Source organism: Piliocolobus tephrosceles, chromosome 6, assembly GCF_002776525.5.
Source record: "Piliocolobus tephrosceles isolate RC106 chromosome 6, ASM277652v3, whole genome shotgun sequence".
In the NCBI taxonomy this organism is placed as follows: Eukaryota; Metazoa; Chordata; class Mammalia; order Primates; family Cercopithecidae; genus Piliocolobus; species Piliocolobus tephrosceles.
Genome location: NC_045439.1, coordinates 68,463,815 through 68,478,170, shown reverse-complemented (window position 1 = coordinate 68,478,170; position 14,356 = coordinate 68,463,815). Strand labels below are relative to the sequence as shown.

The window sequence follows — 14,356 nt, the reverse complement described above, 5'->3', positions numbered from 1 at the left end:
TGTCCTTTATTTAGATGTTCAAGCAAGCAGAGGAAGCCACGTTCTCTAAAGGCAATTAGAGGAAGCTTGTTGAAATGATCATTTTGGTTGTTTTCATTCTGTTATGAAATGCCATTCTGTTATAAAATGTCATTCTGTTATAAAATGAAATAGAGAATTTCATTCTCTAACAAACTTCATCCTGTTAGATATCTCAGAACTCAAACTACAAAGAACTTTAGAGCAAATGAGTAAGTTGATTATGAAAACATGATGCTTTGAATAGCACACTGATGGCCTCTGTTCAGAATTGTTTTGTTTCCATTTTCTCTTTTAATAATGAAGGTCAATTAAGCCATAAAATGATAATCCAAAAGAATCCCCTATGGAAGATTCAAGGAAGGCCCAGAAGAGGTGATACTAAAATTGAAAGGGAAGAGCAGCTCTACTGGCCATCTAGAGTAAGTAGGAGACACAGGCAGTAAATATCCTAAATCCACCTATTAGCCTGCATCCTTCCACATTTCTGGTCCTCTTTTAAGATGGTTAATTGATACCACTAACTTCTTAGGGTGTTTTTTTCCCCTTTTTATGTACATATGAATGTATGTATGTATTTATTTTAGAGACGGGTCTTCCTTTGTTGCCCTGGCTGGAAGGCAGTGGCTATTCACAGATGCAGTCATAACACACTATAGTCTCCAACTCCTGGGCTCAAGTGATCCTCCTGCCTCAGCCTCCCAAGTAGCTACGACTATGGTGCATACCACTGTGCCCAGTTAACATCCTGTATTTTGATATACGAGCTTATTTTTTCCACTGTAATAATCTGTATTGTCCTTTGACTTAGAAATTCTGCAGTCTCATTTGGAGAATGGGATATGAGTAGATAATAAAAGCTGGAATTCTTCCTCTTCCACAAATGTATTATGTAATTACAATAATTTCTATCATTTCTGAATGCTTACTCCGTATCAGGTACCGTGTGAAGCACTTTGTAGACATTATCTCACGTGATCACAACTATTCTGCATGGTAGTATTGCCCTTAATTGATTGACAAGAACCTGTGACTCAAAGAAGTAAAAAAAAAAAAAAAAAAAAAAAACTTGCTTATTTCCTAGTAGGCAGATTCAGTCAATCAATACAAACTCACCTAGGAAGTAGCTGAGCCAAGATTCCCAATCTGAATTTTTTTTACTCTGAAGGAAGACGCTTTTCCCAACGAAATTAATATTGCTGTTCACCATATTTCTGATGTATAATCACTGGACATTGGAGTAGACACATATTTTTGGAGTAGACGCTAATCCAGATAAGGAACTTTAAATGCTCATCAGCCCAGGCTGTGTATGCCAGCATGTTAGGAACCAGGAGGGAAGTTAGGAATACTAAAAGAAATAACTGGACCAAGAAGCAGCTTATCCGCCCCTTCTGGAATCTCTGCCTGGTTCAGCCCGCCTGCCTCCACTCCTGCCTCCACTATGTCCATCAGGTTGACCCAGAAGTCCTACAAGGTGTCACCTCTCTGCCAGGGGCCTTCAGCAGCCACTCCTACAAGAGTGAGCCCAGTGCCCTCATCAGCTCCTCGAGCTTCTCCCAAGTGGGCAGCAGCAGCTTCCAGCATGGCCTGGGTGGAGGTTATGGTGGGGCCAACAGCATGGGAGACATCACGGCCATCACAGTCAACCAGAGCCTGCTGAGCCCCCTTAACCTGAAGGTGGACCCCAACATCCAGGCAGTGTGCACACAGGAGAAGGAGCAGATCAAGACCCTCAACAACAAGTTTGCTTCCTTCATCGACAAGGTACAGTTCCTGGAGCAGCAGAACAAGATGCTGGAGACCAAGTGGAGCCTCCTGCAGCAGCAGAAGAGGGCTTGGAGCAACATGAACAACATGTTCCAGAGCTATATCAACAACCTTAGGCAGCAGCTGGAGACTCTGGATCAGGAGAAGCTGAAGCTGGAGGCAGAGCTGGGCATCATGCAGGGGCTGGTGGAGGACTTCAAGAACAAGTACAAGGATGAGATCAATAAGCATATAGAGATGGAGAATGAATTTGTCCTCATCAATAAGGATGTGGATGAAGCTTATGTGAACAAGTTAGAGCTGGAGTCTCGCCTGGAAAGGCTGACTGATGAGATCAACTTCCTCAGGCAGCTGTATGAAGAGGAGATCCGGATCTGGGACACGTCTGTGGTGCTGTCCATGGACAACAGCCGCTTCCTGGACATGGACAGCATCATCGCGGAGGTCAAGGTGCAGTACGAGGAGGTCACCAAGTGAAGCAGGGCTGAGGCTGAGAGCATATACCCGATCAAGTATGAGGAGCTGCAGATGCTGGCTGGGAAGCATGGGGATGACCTGCGGCGCACAAAGACTGAGATCTCCGAGATGAACCAGAACATCAGCCAACTCTAGGCTGAGATTGAGGGCCTCAAAGGCCAGAGGGCTTCTCTGGAGGCCGCCATCACAGTTGCTGAACAGCCAGGGAGCTGGCCGTTAAAGATGCCAACACCAAGCTGTCCGAGCTGGAGGGTACCCTGCAGCAGGCCAAGCAGGACTTGGAGCGGCAGCTGCGCGAGCACCAGGAGCTGATGAACATCAAGCTGGCCCTGAACATCGAGATCGCCACCTACAGAAACCTGCTGCAGGGCGAGGAGAACCAGCTGGAGTCTGGGATGCAGAACGTGAGTATCCATATGAAGACCACCAGCAGCTATGCAGGCGAGCTGAGCTCGGCCTATGGGGACCTCACAACTCCCAGCCTCAGCTACGGCCTGGGCTCCAGTTTTGGCTCTGTTGCAGGCTCCAGCTCCTTCAGCCAAACCAGTTCCACCAGGGTCGTGGTTGTGAAGAAGATCGAGACCCGCGATGGGAAGCTGGTGTCGGAGTCCTCTGATGTCCTGCCCAAGTGAACAGCTGCGGCAGCCCCTCCAGCCTACCCCTCCTGCGGCTGCCCCAGAGCCTTGGAGGGAGGCCGCTCTGCGCGGAGCACAGGGAACAGGAGACCCACCTGAGGCTCAGCCCTAGCCCTCAGCCCACTGTGGGGGGAGTTTACTGCCTGGGGAACCCCCTTGCCCATGCTTCCAGCTACAAAACAATTCAATTGCTTTGTTTGTTTGTGTGTGTGTGTGTGTGTGTGTGTGTGTGTGTGTGTGTGTTTTCAAAATAAAACCTCAGCTAGCTCTGCCCAAAAAATAAATAAATAAATAAGGCAGGACAAACAGCCTTACTTCTCCCCTTCTATGGCTAATGGCCCCCACTGTTTATTATAAGATGTGACTTGCCTTAGTAATCAGAGAAAGCTCAATTGGGAAAGAATGGGAAGCAGTGCTATATTTTGGAGAGACACGTCATATAATTTTCTGTGAAAGCCTATTCCTATAAGCAGGACTTGGAATGTGTTGCTTGCTCTCATAATCATCAAAACCATGAAATAAATACATCTTTTATAAACCCACAGGCCAGATTGGCCTCCATCTTCAATTCTAGGCACTCCTGCTAATGCCAGTAAAAAGAAGAAAATTAATTCAAGCCTTAATTAGACCAAAATTATTATTTCTAAGTGGATCTCTTAAAGTAAATCTCAAATTGATTTGTGGTGTGTGTGTGTGTGTGTGTGTGTGTGTGTGTGTGTGTATTTTAAAAGCATAATGAGGTCATATTTTCTCAAATGTGCACATTTTGGCACAAGCAAGTCTACCAGAAGTCTTCTGAGAACCTAGCTTAGTAGATAATACAATTATTAAAGATTGACCTCTTCTGTTGAGTTTAATGAACCAGAAATTGCATTTTTAACCTTGCCTGATGTGCTGTCTGATGTCAATTGTCTTTTTTAATCTATCTGAAATAGACAACAAATTAAATTCGTCCAAAAACTAATGTATTAGGCCAGAAGAGGGGCAAAAACACCCAGTGTTAATGGAGAAACACTTCAAGGAAGATTCGTTCTGAAGTCATGTTAAGAAGATGGCAATGGCAATGAGAATGAGAGATTTACATACACAGTCATGAGAACTATTGGCGGAGGGGAAATTCTGTAGCAGGGCCTTGAAGCCCCTGTAACTTGCATGTAATGCAAACATGTACTCAAAGCCCGGTGAAGACCGCTACACACCAGACACAATCCCAACAGTGTGAAACATATATTCTCAAGCCAAATTATACCTAAAACAAGTCTATCACTAAGCTTACAACACTTTTTACAATTGTCCATCATTGCATTTTATAACTTTCAATGTAAACATTTTGTACAATCAATTGACCATTTCCATTTCAAACAGAATCTATTTGCTGCACAGTATTTCATGTGTTAGGAAAAGTAAACATCTTCATTAATTTTATAAAACAAGCATCTCCATAATGCCTCCTTTGTTTTGTTCATACCATTTTTTCTTCCTATTTCCTTTTTAAGGACATTATTCAGTTTGCAAAAGATTTTCTAGTGAATAAACTTGTGACCTCTGCTTTTCCCACAAGCTTCTTAATATACATTGCAGGTGAGATATATCTGTGGGTTGAAGCTACTTGTATGAAATGTTGGAATAATGAGTAAGTGCAATCAATTCTGCAAAACAGCTGGTCAGTTCTGATAGGAGAAATATAATCAATATAACAAATTGGACACACATTCCACTTCAGACACTGGTGCAAAGTGTCCCATTGACTCAAGAACAAACAGAAGCCAGCCTCTGTCCTCAAGGAGCTTGGAGTCCTGGGGTAAGAACAAAATGTGTGTAAATGACTTCAAGTCCTTTGGTGTTAAGCCAAGAAGGTAAACTCGAAAGTTGATAAAATATGTTTGCTCAAAATTATCATCTTTACTGGTTCATTTGGTTTATTTTAAAGGAAAGTAACAAGTTTATTTTTCAATACATAGAGAAGTATAAGAAAAAGAGGTGGGAGAGGCATTTCATAACTTGTCAAATTATGATTTTTTAAGTCTTATTTTTCACACACACACACACCACACACAGGTGATGGGGCTGCCCTCCCTCCACTATCCCTGGCAGTAAGGCATCCCAGTGTGAACAGCCAGGGACCACACAAGGAAGGGGTCAGAGCAGGGCAGCACCCCAGCAAGGTCAGGAAATTACTTATTGGAGAATTGAGTAGATAAGTAAAAATATCAAGAATAATGATAACTAGGCTTTTCACTGTCAGAGAACATGAGGTACAAATTTGAGAAGGGGGAAGGAGAAACAACCCCTGCAGCATTAGATTGGAATTAAAGTTTGTCTGGACGAACTCATGGTTTTCAGTGTATAGCTAGATACAGAGATATAGAGAGATGAAAATGAGTATATACACATGCGTATGACACATTATGTGCGCAGATATGTATATATTATGTAGGTGTGTATGCCTGTATGTATATACTTGCATAGATTTCCTTTCTCGGACCACTGAGAGGGCCTAGGGGCAGCAACATCTCAATAGCAATAAAGCATACCAAGCACACAGATCTTGACTTTTGAATGCCACTTCTCCATTTAAAAAAACAAAAACAGGACATCTTAGATAAATGGCTGATTCCAGGGTGCTTAGGGGCAAGGAAAGAAGACGTGCTTGTGCACATCTTGGTATATCAGGTTTAGGAGGCTGTCACTGGTCAAATCGGGGACAACTTGAACATCAAAATAAATAATCATTGTAATGGATCATAACTCATCGATGTAAGTCTCTAAGTACACACTTATATCAATACATATGTACATATACACATACATACATCTTTGCATACTACTGAATGGCAACTAATAATGGCATTTGGCAAACTGTTATGCTAACAATTAACTGAGGCAGGAAACATCAATGGAGGCTAAAACTGGTAGATAAAATTGGGATAAGTAGATTTTACACAGTCTCCAAGTGACTCTCCACAAAATACCTATTGTTACAAAGGGAAAGATAGATAGGTTTGCAGCAGAAAAAAAAAAAAAAAAATGTCAGACATCATGTTAACTAAGGAATCAGTGTTAACTTCTCCAACAATGAGACAAGTAGGCAAACAGCTGCCAAGAGAGGATGAAGTAAGAACACAGCATCACTTCTGTGAAATTCTGGCCAAAAATTCTGGGTGTTATCATAAGGAAACATTAAACAGACCCAAATTGGCCTTTAATCTTCATAACTCTTCAACATCATGGAAAGTAAAAAAACTAAAGAATTGCTTCAGGTTTGAAATTTCAGCCACATTACAGCTGGGTGTAAGGTCCTGTCCCAGATCATATCCCATTGTTATAAAGGAGGCTAAAATGGAGTCTCTGGGGGAAGGATATATTTGAGTCATTTATACTATTTAACTTTTCTGTACATTTGAAAATGTTTCAAAATTAAAATTATAAAAAGAGGTAATGAGTAAAAGCAATTACTGTAAGGGTAATGGAAGTAAAGTGAGGTGGGGTTCAGAAGCTAGAGAATCCCATTTCCATAGTAACAGAGCCCAGGTCTGCCTTCAGTATTACTGTATCTTGAGAGCCCAACCCAGTCCTTCACATAATTGGCATATGTTGAATGAATTCTTTGGTTAATTGAGCACAGAGAAGGGGAGGTGTCAGCCAAGAAAGTTTCATGAAAGAGACAGAGGTGAAGAGGGGGCAGTGTAAGCACGGGAAAATGAATAAAGAAGGTCACAGAAGTGAGCAAACAGATAGTACACGAAGCAGCAGGTGGTTGGAGTAGAGAGAATGTTTAAGAACACAAGAGGGGTGATGGTTAGGAAAAGTAGTTCATACAGCATGAGAAATAACCTACAATATCAGGGTGAGATAAGGAAGGAATAGTCATTTTGAAAGGCATTTGAAAAAGTTTGTTAGTCCTTTCTAAGCAAAGTCCATCTAATCTTTTTTTTCCTATCTTTGTTCTAATAGAGTACCAATGCCCAGTAGTTTATCTAAGGAGGAAAGAATACAAACAAGATTAGGGTTAGTCTGCAGTTACATGACAAAATCCCCCAGGGAATTCTATAGGATTATGTTCCAAAGAACCCCATGTTAGTGTTTTGTGATGAAATAATTTTGAATTGGGCTAAATTAACCATATTTTTCTCCTAAATGACTCCTTACTGGGATATTCCAAAAGGAAGAGAATATGCAATTTGACCCAAGTTAACCTCAGTACCATTCCCCACTCCACTTCCGTCCACCAGGAGTCTCTAGAGGAACTGCAAAAACACACTCCAGGAAATGTTTGTGTGGATGAGTAGAGGGAAAAAGGTGTATGCCAGGTATTTGTGAACAGCCAACTAAACCCTGCAAGGCATGTAAGGATTTTAAGTGAAATCAGAGATGAAGTACAAAGTGATTGAACTCAAATGGCAGCAGAGGAGCAAGGCCCTGCACACTATAACTTGCCTACTTCTTTCTTCAGAGCTCTGTCAGTTTCTGTGTAAACAGCCACACACAAAGATTGTAAGGATAAAGTCAAGCCCTCCCAAGGGGTCACATGAGCTGACCTCTTTGTGGCACTGTGCTAGATATGGCCGGGTTACCATGGATATCAGAAGAGTTGGAGGAAGCTTGCAAAAAAGCATTGATTCAAGAACGGGTAAGGGTAGTGCCTATGGCAGTTGGGGTGTAAAATAAGGCAAAAACAAAAATGAAATGAGTGGGGAGAGATTGAGAGGCCAGTTTGATGGAGTCTCAAAGTGCTGCAGGCCTATACTCATTTTGTCATTCTACCAACGCCGACAAGAACACCTTCTTCAGTGAATGTTCCTATTCGGGGTCTGGTGACTCTCACTGATAGAGATACAAACATCCAGCCCAGAAGGGGGAATGACTGATGATGTCTGTGGAATTGAAATTCAGCAGCATGTAAAGTATGCACAGTGCCTCTTCAGTGACCATTTTGGACAATTACCAAGTTGAAAGATACATAAGTGCCATGTAATCTTTTCAAACATTCAAGGAGCAAATAGCTCTTCCCTGCACAACTGTGGTTCTTCCTATGAGAAGGAGGCAGTAGCAAGAACTGGTAACAACAAAAAGCAAGAGACAAATGGAGAAAAAGTGAGGAAGGTCTTTAAGGTTTCTCCTCCAGGTACCATGGAGCAGAAAAGAGGGAAGACGTGAAGTGGAGAAGGGAGGAAGCCTGCGTATGCATGCAATTAATTTTTTGAAGAGGTATAAGATGCCCCTTTGTGATTCTCAAACTTCAGTTTGCTCTGGAGTTCCCTGGGCAGTTTGATAAGAAAGCAGATTGGAGGATTTCACATTCCATAAGGTTAGGGCTCACTAGGTTGAGGTGTATACTCAGAAGTCTGAAAGATAAAAAGATCTTCAGATGATAATGATGCCAGTGTCCTTCGACCACAGTGTTATAAATCCTGGGCTATGACGATCTAGTAAAAGTTATTTGCGCTGAGGGTTTCCTGAGACTATAATGAGTCCATGACTGAGTGAGCCAAAGCTGATAAGCAGGCTAACAGAAGGCTCCTACTATAGGTGACTAGAAAGCGATAAAATATAATCTCTTTGTCATATATGTATGGGTCTATGTCAAGGTCTTGCATATCAGTGGAGAAATATAGCTAGATATAGGTATATAGCTAGATAGAGATATATGGGTGGGGAGGAAGGGACCCACTTTAGTTAAGAGAAGTATTGAACAGGAGAAGAAATGTAATACAGTCCAGGTCTTGATGTTATTACAGTTGAATACAAGTAAATTAATATATAATCCACCCTAATTATTTAAAACAATTGAGCTCAAATAAACCCTTAAAATGAGGGACTCTATTCCAAACAGTCAGCCACATGTGTTCCTTCACAGCCATGTCCTGGAGGCAGCAAAGTACTGAGGTGAGAGCCCTACAAGAACATGTGAGTGCATATATCTTGACAAGGTGGTGATCTTATTCCCGTCAAGTATATGGCCAGAAGGTGATTGCTGGGCCATATGGTACTTTTGTTTTTAATTTATTTAGAGACCTCCATACTGTTTTTCATAATGGTTGCACCAAGCTACATTCCCATCAACAATGTACAACTGTTCCCTTTTCTCCACAGCCTCAACAACATTTATCTTTTGACTTTTTAGTAACAGCCATCCTAACAGGTGTGTAAAAAGGGTAACTTTGTGAGATGATGGATATGTTAATTTGCTTCACTATAGTAACCATTTTACTATATATATCAAAACATCATGCTGTATACCTTAAATATATGGTAAAATAAAGAGATGTTTAAAAGAAATGAAGAAATTCACTATGAGAATGAAAACTACAGGCCAATTTGTCTCATGAGCATTTGTGCTAGTTATTTACTCATCTTTCTCAGCTTCACATCTGCCCAATTATGCTATATTTTATACTACTGGGGCTTGAAGTCTGCAAACTACATATCCCGTATGTGTGTGCGTGAACGCATTTAAAAATCTACTCTCTCAGCAAATTTCTAGTACACAATTGTTATATTTTCCTCTAATTTGGTCTTGAGGTCTCCCTCTGGAAAGTGGTACAAATTCCAGTGCTGCACTCACAGGACTCCAGGGTAGATGGTCATGGATACTTACAGTGTGCTTTCACGGGGTACTTCTTTATTCTCATAGATAGCCTAATACCCAAATGTTCAACCCATGACGAGGTGTCTCTCACACAGGAAAATCTTCATTCTAGCAGACACCCTTGTGGGACTCTTGTCTGACCTGTGGATAGCCACTCTCTAAGAGAGTCCTGGCCAGGAAAGAAGTTAGGTTCAGGTGTATTGGTCAGGCGAGACAGAGGAAGCAGCACAGCAAAACATAAAATAGCAGAAGCAGTTTCTTACCTACAAATCCCAGATGGAAGAGGGCAGCACATCTTGTAGGGCCAATGGGAAAGGGGAGCTTTCAGGACATGCACACTCAATCAGTGGGTAGGGAGCAAGAAAGAGAGTAAGGGACTTATGGTACCTCTGTCTTTCATATGGTTCAGGGCATTGCCCTAACAGATGTTCCTCAAGGAGTTCTAATTGGTGGGTCTAGAGCAAGCAGGCTTCAGTTCCCAGGAGTTGTGCTATGACTGAAAGGTGGTCACTATGGCATATGTGCACATTCCATGAAAGGTACGGGGTCACTGGGGCAAGTCAAGTAGATCATATCTAGCTTTACCATAGGAAGGAGGTCCATGCCTCCAATTTGTGGATGTTTATACTGTTCAAGTCTCTACTTTCTATGATAGGTGAACCTCATCTTAAATGCTTACTAACAATAACAGTGGCCTGGAAATCAGAAATCCCTAGTTCAAGAAATGACATACTAATGACGTTGAAAAAGTCATCTTACCTCTTTGAATATCACTTCCTACTTCTAGAAAATGAATATCATCTTACCTACTTTGAATATCACTTCCTACTTCTAGAATATCACTTCCTACTTCTCACACTACTCCTGTTGGTAGCTGAGAAGTTCAAGATCAAAGCCCTGGATTGGAACCCATTAGCAGCACCTGCTAATGGGCTAGTGGGAGAAACTATCTCACTTGGTTCTGCATACATCAAAAAGTCCTGTACTGACTGTGGTTGGAACCACAGCAAAGATGTTGATTTGGCCCAAGCTTCGGAGTTTGGAATCTCTCTACCTTTGCTGTCACAAGTCATCTTACCTCTTTGAACATCAACTTCTACTGCTATAAAATGGAGCTAACAGTAATCCTTGCAAGCAAGCAGTCAGATCACATGAGAATGCAAATGTCCAAATATTCTATAGACTATAACACTGTAGAAATTTGAAGTATGAGCTGGTTACTATTGCTATTACAGTTCTTAAGAGTAGTTCAGATTCTGATGGAGATTGGCTTTTCAAGACTGACCAGGAAACTATGTTCACACTTAAAGCTATTATCAGTTTCAGCTTGAATATCACTCACTTACTTAATTCAGAATGATTCACTTTCTGTCACATGAATCAAGAACCCATTGCTATATTCTGAATGTTTGTTTTCCCCAAAAATTCATGTTGAAATCCTAATTCACAAGGTGATAGTATCAGGAGGTATTAGAAGCTGAGGCCTTTGGAAGGCTCTACCCTCAGGAGTAGGATTAGTGCCTATATAAACAAGGCCAAAGGAACTCATTCACCCCTGTCACCATACAGAGGTTTTAAAGGAATGTGACCCTCTATGGACCAGAAGACAAACATCGGTTCTGCCAGCACCTTGATCTTGAAATTCCCAGCCTCCAAAACTGTGAGAAATTTCTATTATTTATGAGTCACCCAATTTATGGTATTTTGTACAGCAGCCCAAACTGACTAAGACACAGAATGCATTTGCCCAGCTAAATAATTTTTGAATCCCGTGAGAAAAAGAATAGCAGAGACTTTGAAGAGAGTCGAGCCTGAACCTAGTCTGCCGTCTTACTTTGCTTACAACACAGAACACAGGTCTGCCTGGTGTAGAGGTAAGAGACTTTGTGCCATCCCTTCAGTGGAGTCTATGGGCAGAGCCAGGGCATCCGATCAGAGGACGGGTATTCAGGGTGCTCTTCCAGAGCAAGCTGCCCCACCCAGCCTTGGCCAATAAACAGAACAGTCAGGGCAGCAGCAACTACAAATCATTCCCAGCCACCCGGAAATTGCTGGGTCTGAAGGAAGCCGACAGCTATCAAAGCTGCCGTGGCTGGCTGGCTGCTGCTCACCAAGGCAAAGAACAGTTTCCAGTTGAGGGCTGGGGGAACGGGGCTGAGTCCTCTGACAGCACAGGCATGACCTCTACAAGTCACCCTCTTCGCTGCACTGTTGAGACTTAGAAACTAGATAATTCATGCGAAACACATAGAAACATCTGAAATTCCATGAGAAAGAGGGCACAGAGATGCTATCAAACTCGGAAGGAGCAGTTGTTGTCAGGCCCAATAACAAACTTTGCAGTCCCTTTTCTCTAACTGATATTTTTAATAATCCCTTTACTCACAAGCAACTCAGAGATATTAGCTTTTCTGTGTTTCCAGGGGTTGCTAGGCAACATTTCTAGGCAGCTGGAGATATTTCCGTAGTAAGCAAGTCATGTTCTACCACAAAGGCCATGGTTTGAAAAACGCATTTTTCATCTATCATCTATAAACCCAGTGTTTTAATACTAGGAGTCTTTTATAATAGCTAAAATGAGATTCAGCATTTGATAATAGTAACTACAGCATGCTTTAGCATCGAGCCCTGATATAACTCTGCTCTGAGAACACGCATACACCAAAGAGTGCATCAGTTTTTACAGGTACCATCCATCAGTCAAGCATGGCCAACAAGATGGATCAAAAAAACTCACCTAGGCAGATATTTTTTAAAAATAGAGTTTTTAAAAGAGCTTTTAGAGGTTGGTTCTTTGGTTTTTGTTGTTAATTTCAAACTGAAAAGATATGTTTTTCCCTGATTTTCTTTATTATTACTTCAAAAAATGTGAGATAACCTCTAATACAATGAAATTTACTTGTAGGAGTCTCCATTTTTCTAATTAAAATTTAATATATACCAGTGATCTGTACATTTTTGCTAAGTTCTAATTTTGATTCTCTTTAGTTGGATGCTTACAAATCTCTTCAGTGTGTGGGATACTTTAGAAAATGTAAACATTGACTGTGCCTGGAGGTATTTTTAAAAGTCTCCAGAAACCCTGGGCTGCATCTCTTCTGTTACAGAAAATTAGCTTTTAACAACAAACATGTTAATCAATAGTGGATTAAATTATTTCTCATTCTTTGCTCATTGCCGTTCTTTAGAGCCATGCAGTTATACCGAACGCAGAGCCTTCTCCTCTGAAAGGCGTGCAGTGCCAAACTTCTAATACCCAGGTTTTGAAAGAGTTACATATCCAGAGTCCCAAATAGTTTTGCAGAATTGGCATCCACAAAAGGACACTTCTAGAGTTGTCTTAAGCACAAAGTCACCCACTCTCTTTTCACCAGCACACACACAAAAAATACATGTTCTAAGTCAGCAATTGTTGTTTGCTGGTTCCTCAAGATACTAAGAATAACAATTAGGTTTACCATATGAAAACCAAACTCTTTTTGGACCCATTTCTCTAATGCTTTCTTATTTATGTAGCTTCATAAGGCGAGTTGATTGCTTCCAAAATAACACATTTATATCTGATTCTTTTCTAATTGGGTTTTACATAGATGAAAAACAGGCATAAAATATAATTAAAGATAATAAAATTATCTTCCACACATATATGCTATCTGTCTTGAATTTTTCTTGCAGCAGTGGGTACTTCACAGAACAAAAGTGTCAGAGGCTGAGAATTTTATCTTCAAGAGAAGTAGAGGAAGTGGCTCATTTATGCACCAAGAATAAGTTTCTTCTGTAATGGACAATTTTCAAAATCAGGCAGATCTACAGAATTAAAGTAACTTTAACATTTGTATTCTTAACCAAGTCTTTGTGTTATTAAACCACAACCACAATTAGGAAAATAATTTTTTCTTCTGCTAAGCAATAAAATCTCATTGATTCATCCAACACATCTCGAGACCCTACTGTACATCAAGTATCCTGTCCATCTCTAGGGAATATAAGTGAAGAGAATGTTTTCCCTGCCTTCAAGGAGTTTATGGCCCAGGAAGGAAAGACAAATAATTAGCCAGGCAATAAGCCGTGCAATAAGCACCAGATAGAAGTAAATATAGGGAATTACAAGAACACAGCAGAGCTCAGGAGAGCCCTCCAAGCACCTCCAAACTGAGACCCGAAGGATCCACAGAGTTAGCCAAGAGAAGGTGTGGGGGAAGGCGAGGAGGGAGGGCAAGAGTGTTTCAGACAGAAGGAGCCATAAGTACCAAGAAAAGCAGCACCTCTCTCCTTCGCTGGGACTAGTCATCTTCTCCCTGTGTCTGTGTCCCAATCTCCTCTTCTAATGTGACACCAGTCACAGGGGATTAGGGCTCACTCTAATGACCTTGTTTTAGCCACATTACCTCAAAATTATCTTATAAATAAAAAGACCTTATCTCTAAACAGTCACATTCTGAGTTACTGGGACTTAGAACTCCAACATATAAATCCTGAGGAACAAATTTAACTCATAACAGTCACTTTGGCTGTAAAAGTGGAGAAGGTAAAACTAGGGGATAGAGACAGGACAGGAAAACCCAGAGAGTGTATTTCCAGGAGGAGGGGGAAGAGTTAACAGCACTCCAAGTGCCTCCAAGGTCAATAAAAAGGTAAAGACTGAAATTGTCCTTCAGAATTAGGAACAAGGAAGGGACCATGACTTCGATAAGTGCTGCTTTGGACAGTGATGGCTGCCAAAGGCCAATCTCAGTTTATGAAATGTCTGGGAGTTCAAAGGTGCAAGCAACCCCTCAGGAAATTTGTCTGAGAAAGTCAGGAGAGAGCTCTAGGTAACTGAAGACAGAGTCACAAGAGGACTTACTTTGTCAACAAATAATTATTA

At 41.3% G+C, this 14,356-nt stretch overlaps 1 pseudogene; it reads left to right on the top strand.

The window, feature by feature from the left end:
- The first annotated feature begins 1,420 nt into the window (after nucleotides 1–1,420).
- On the top strand, nucleotides 1,421–3,097 carry LOC111524439 (annotated as a pseudogene).
- The last annotated feature ends 11,259 nt before the right edge of the window (nucleotides 3,098–14,356 follow it).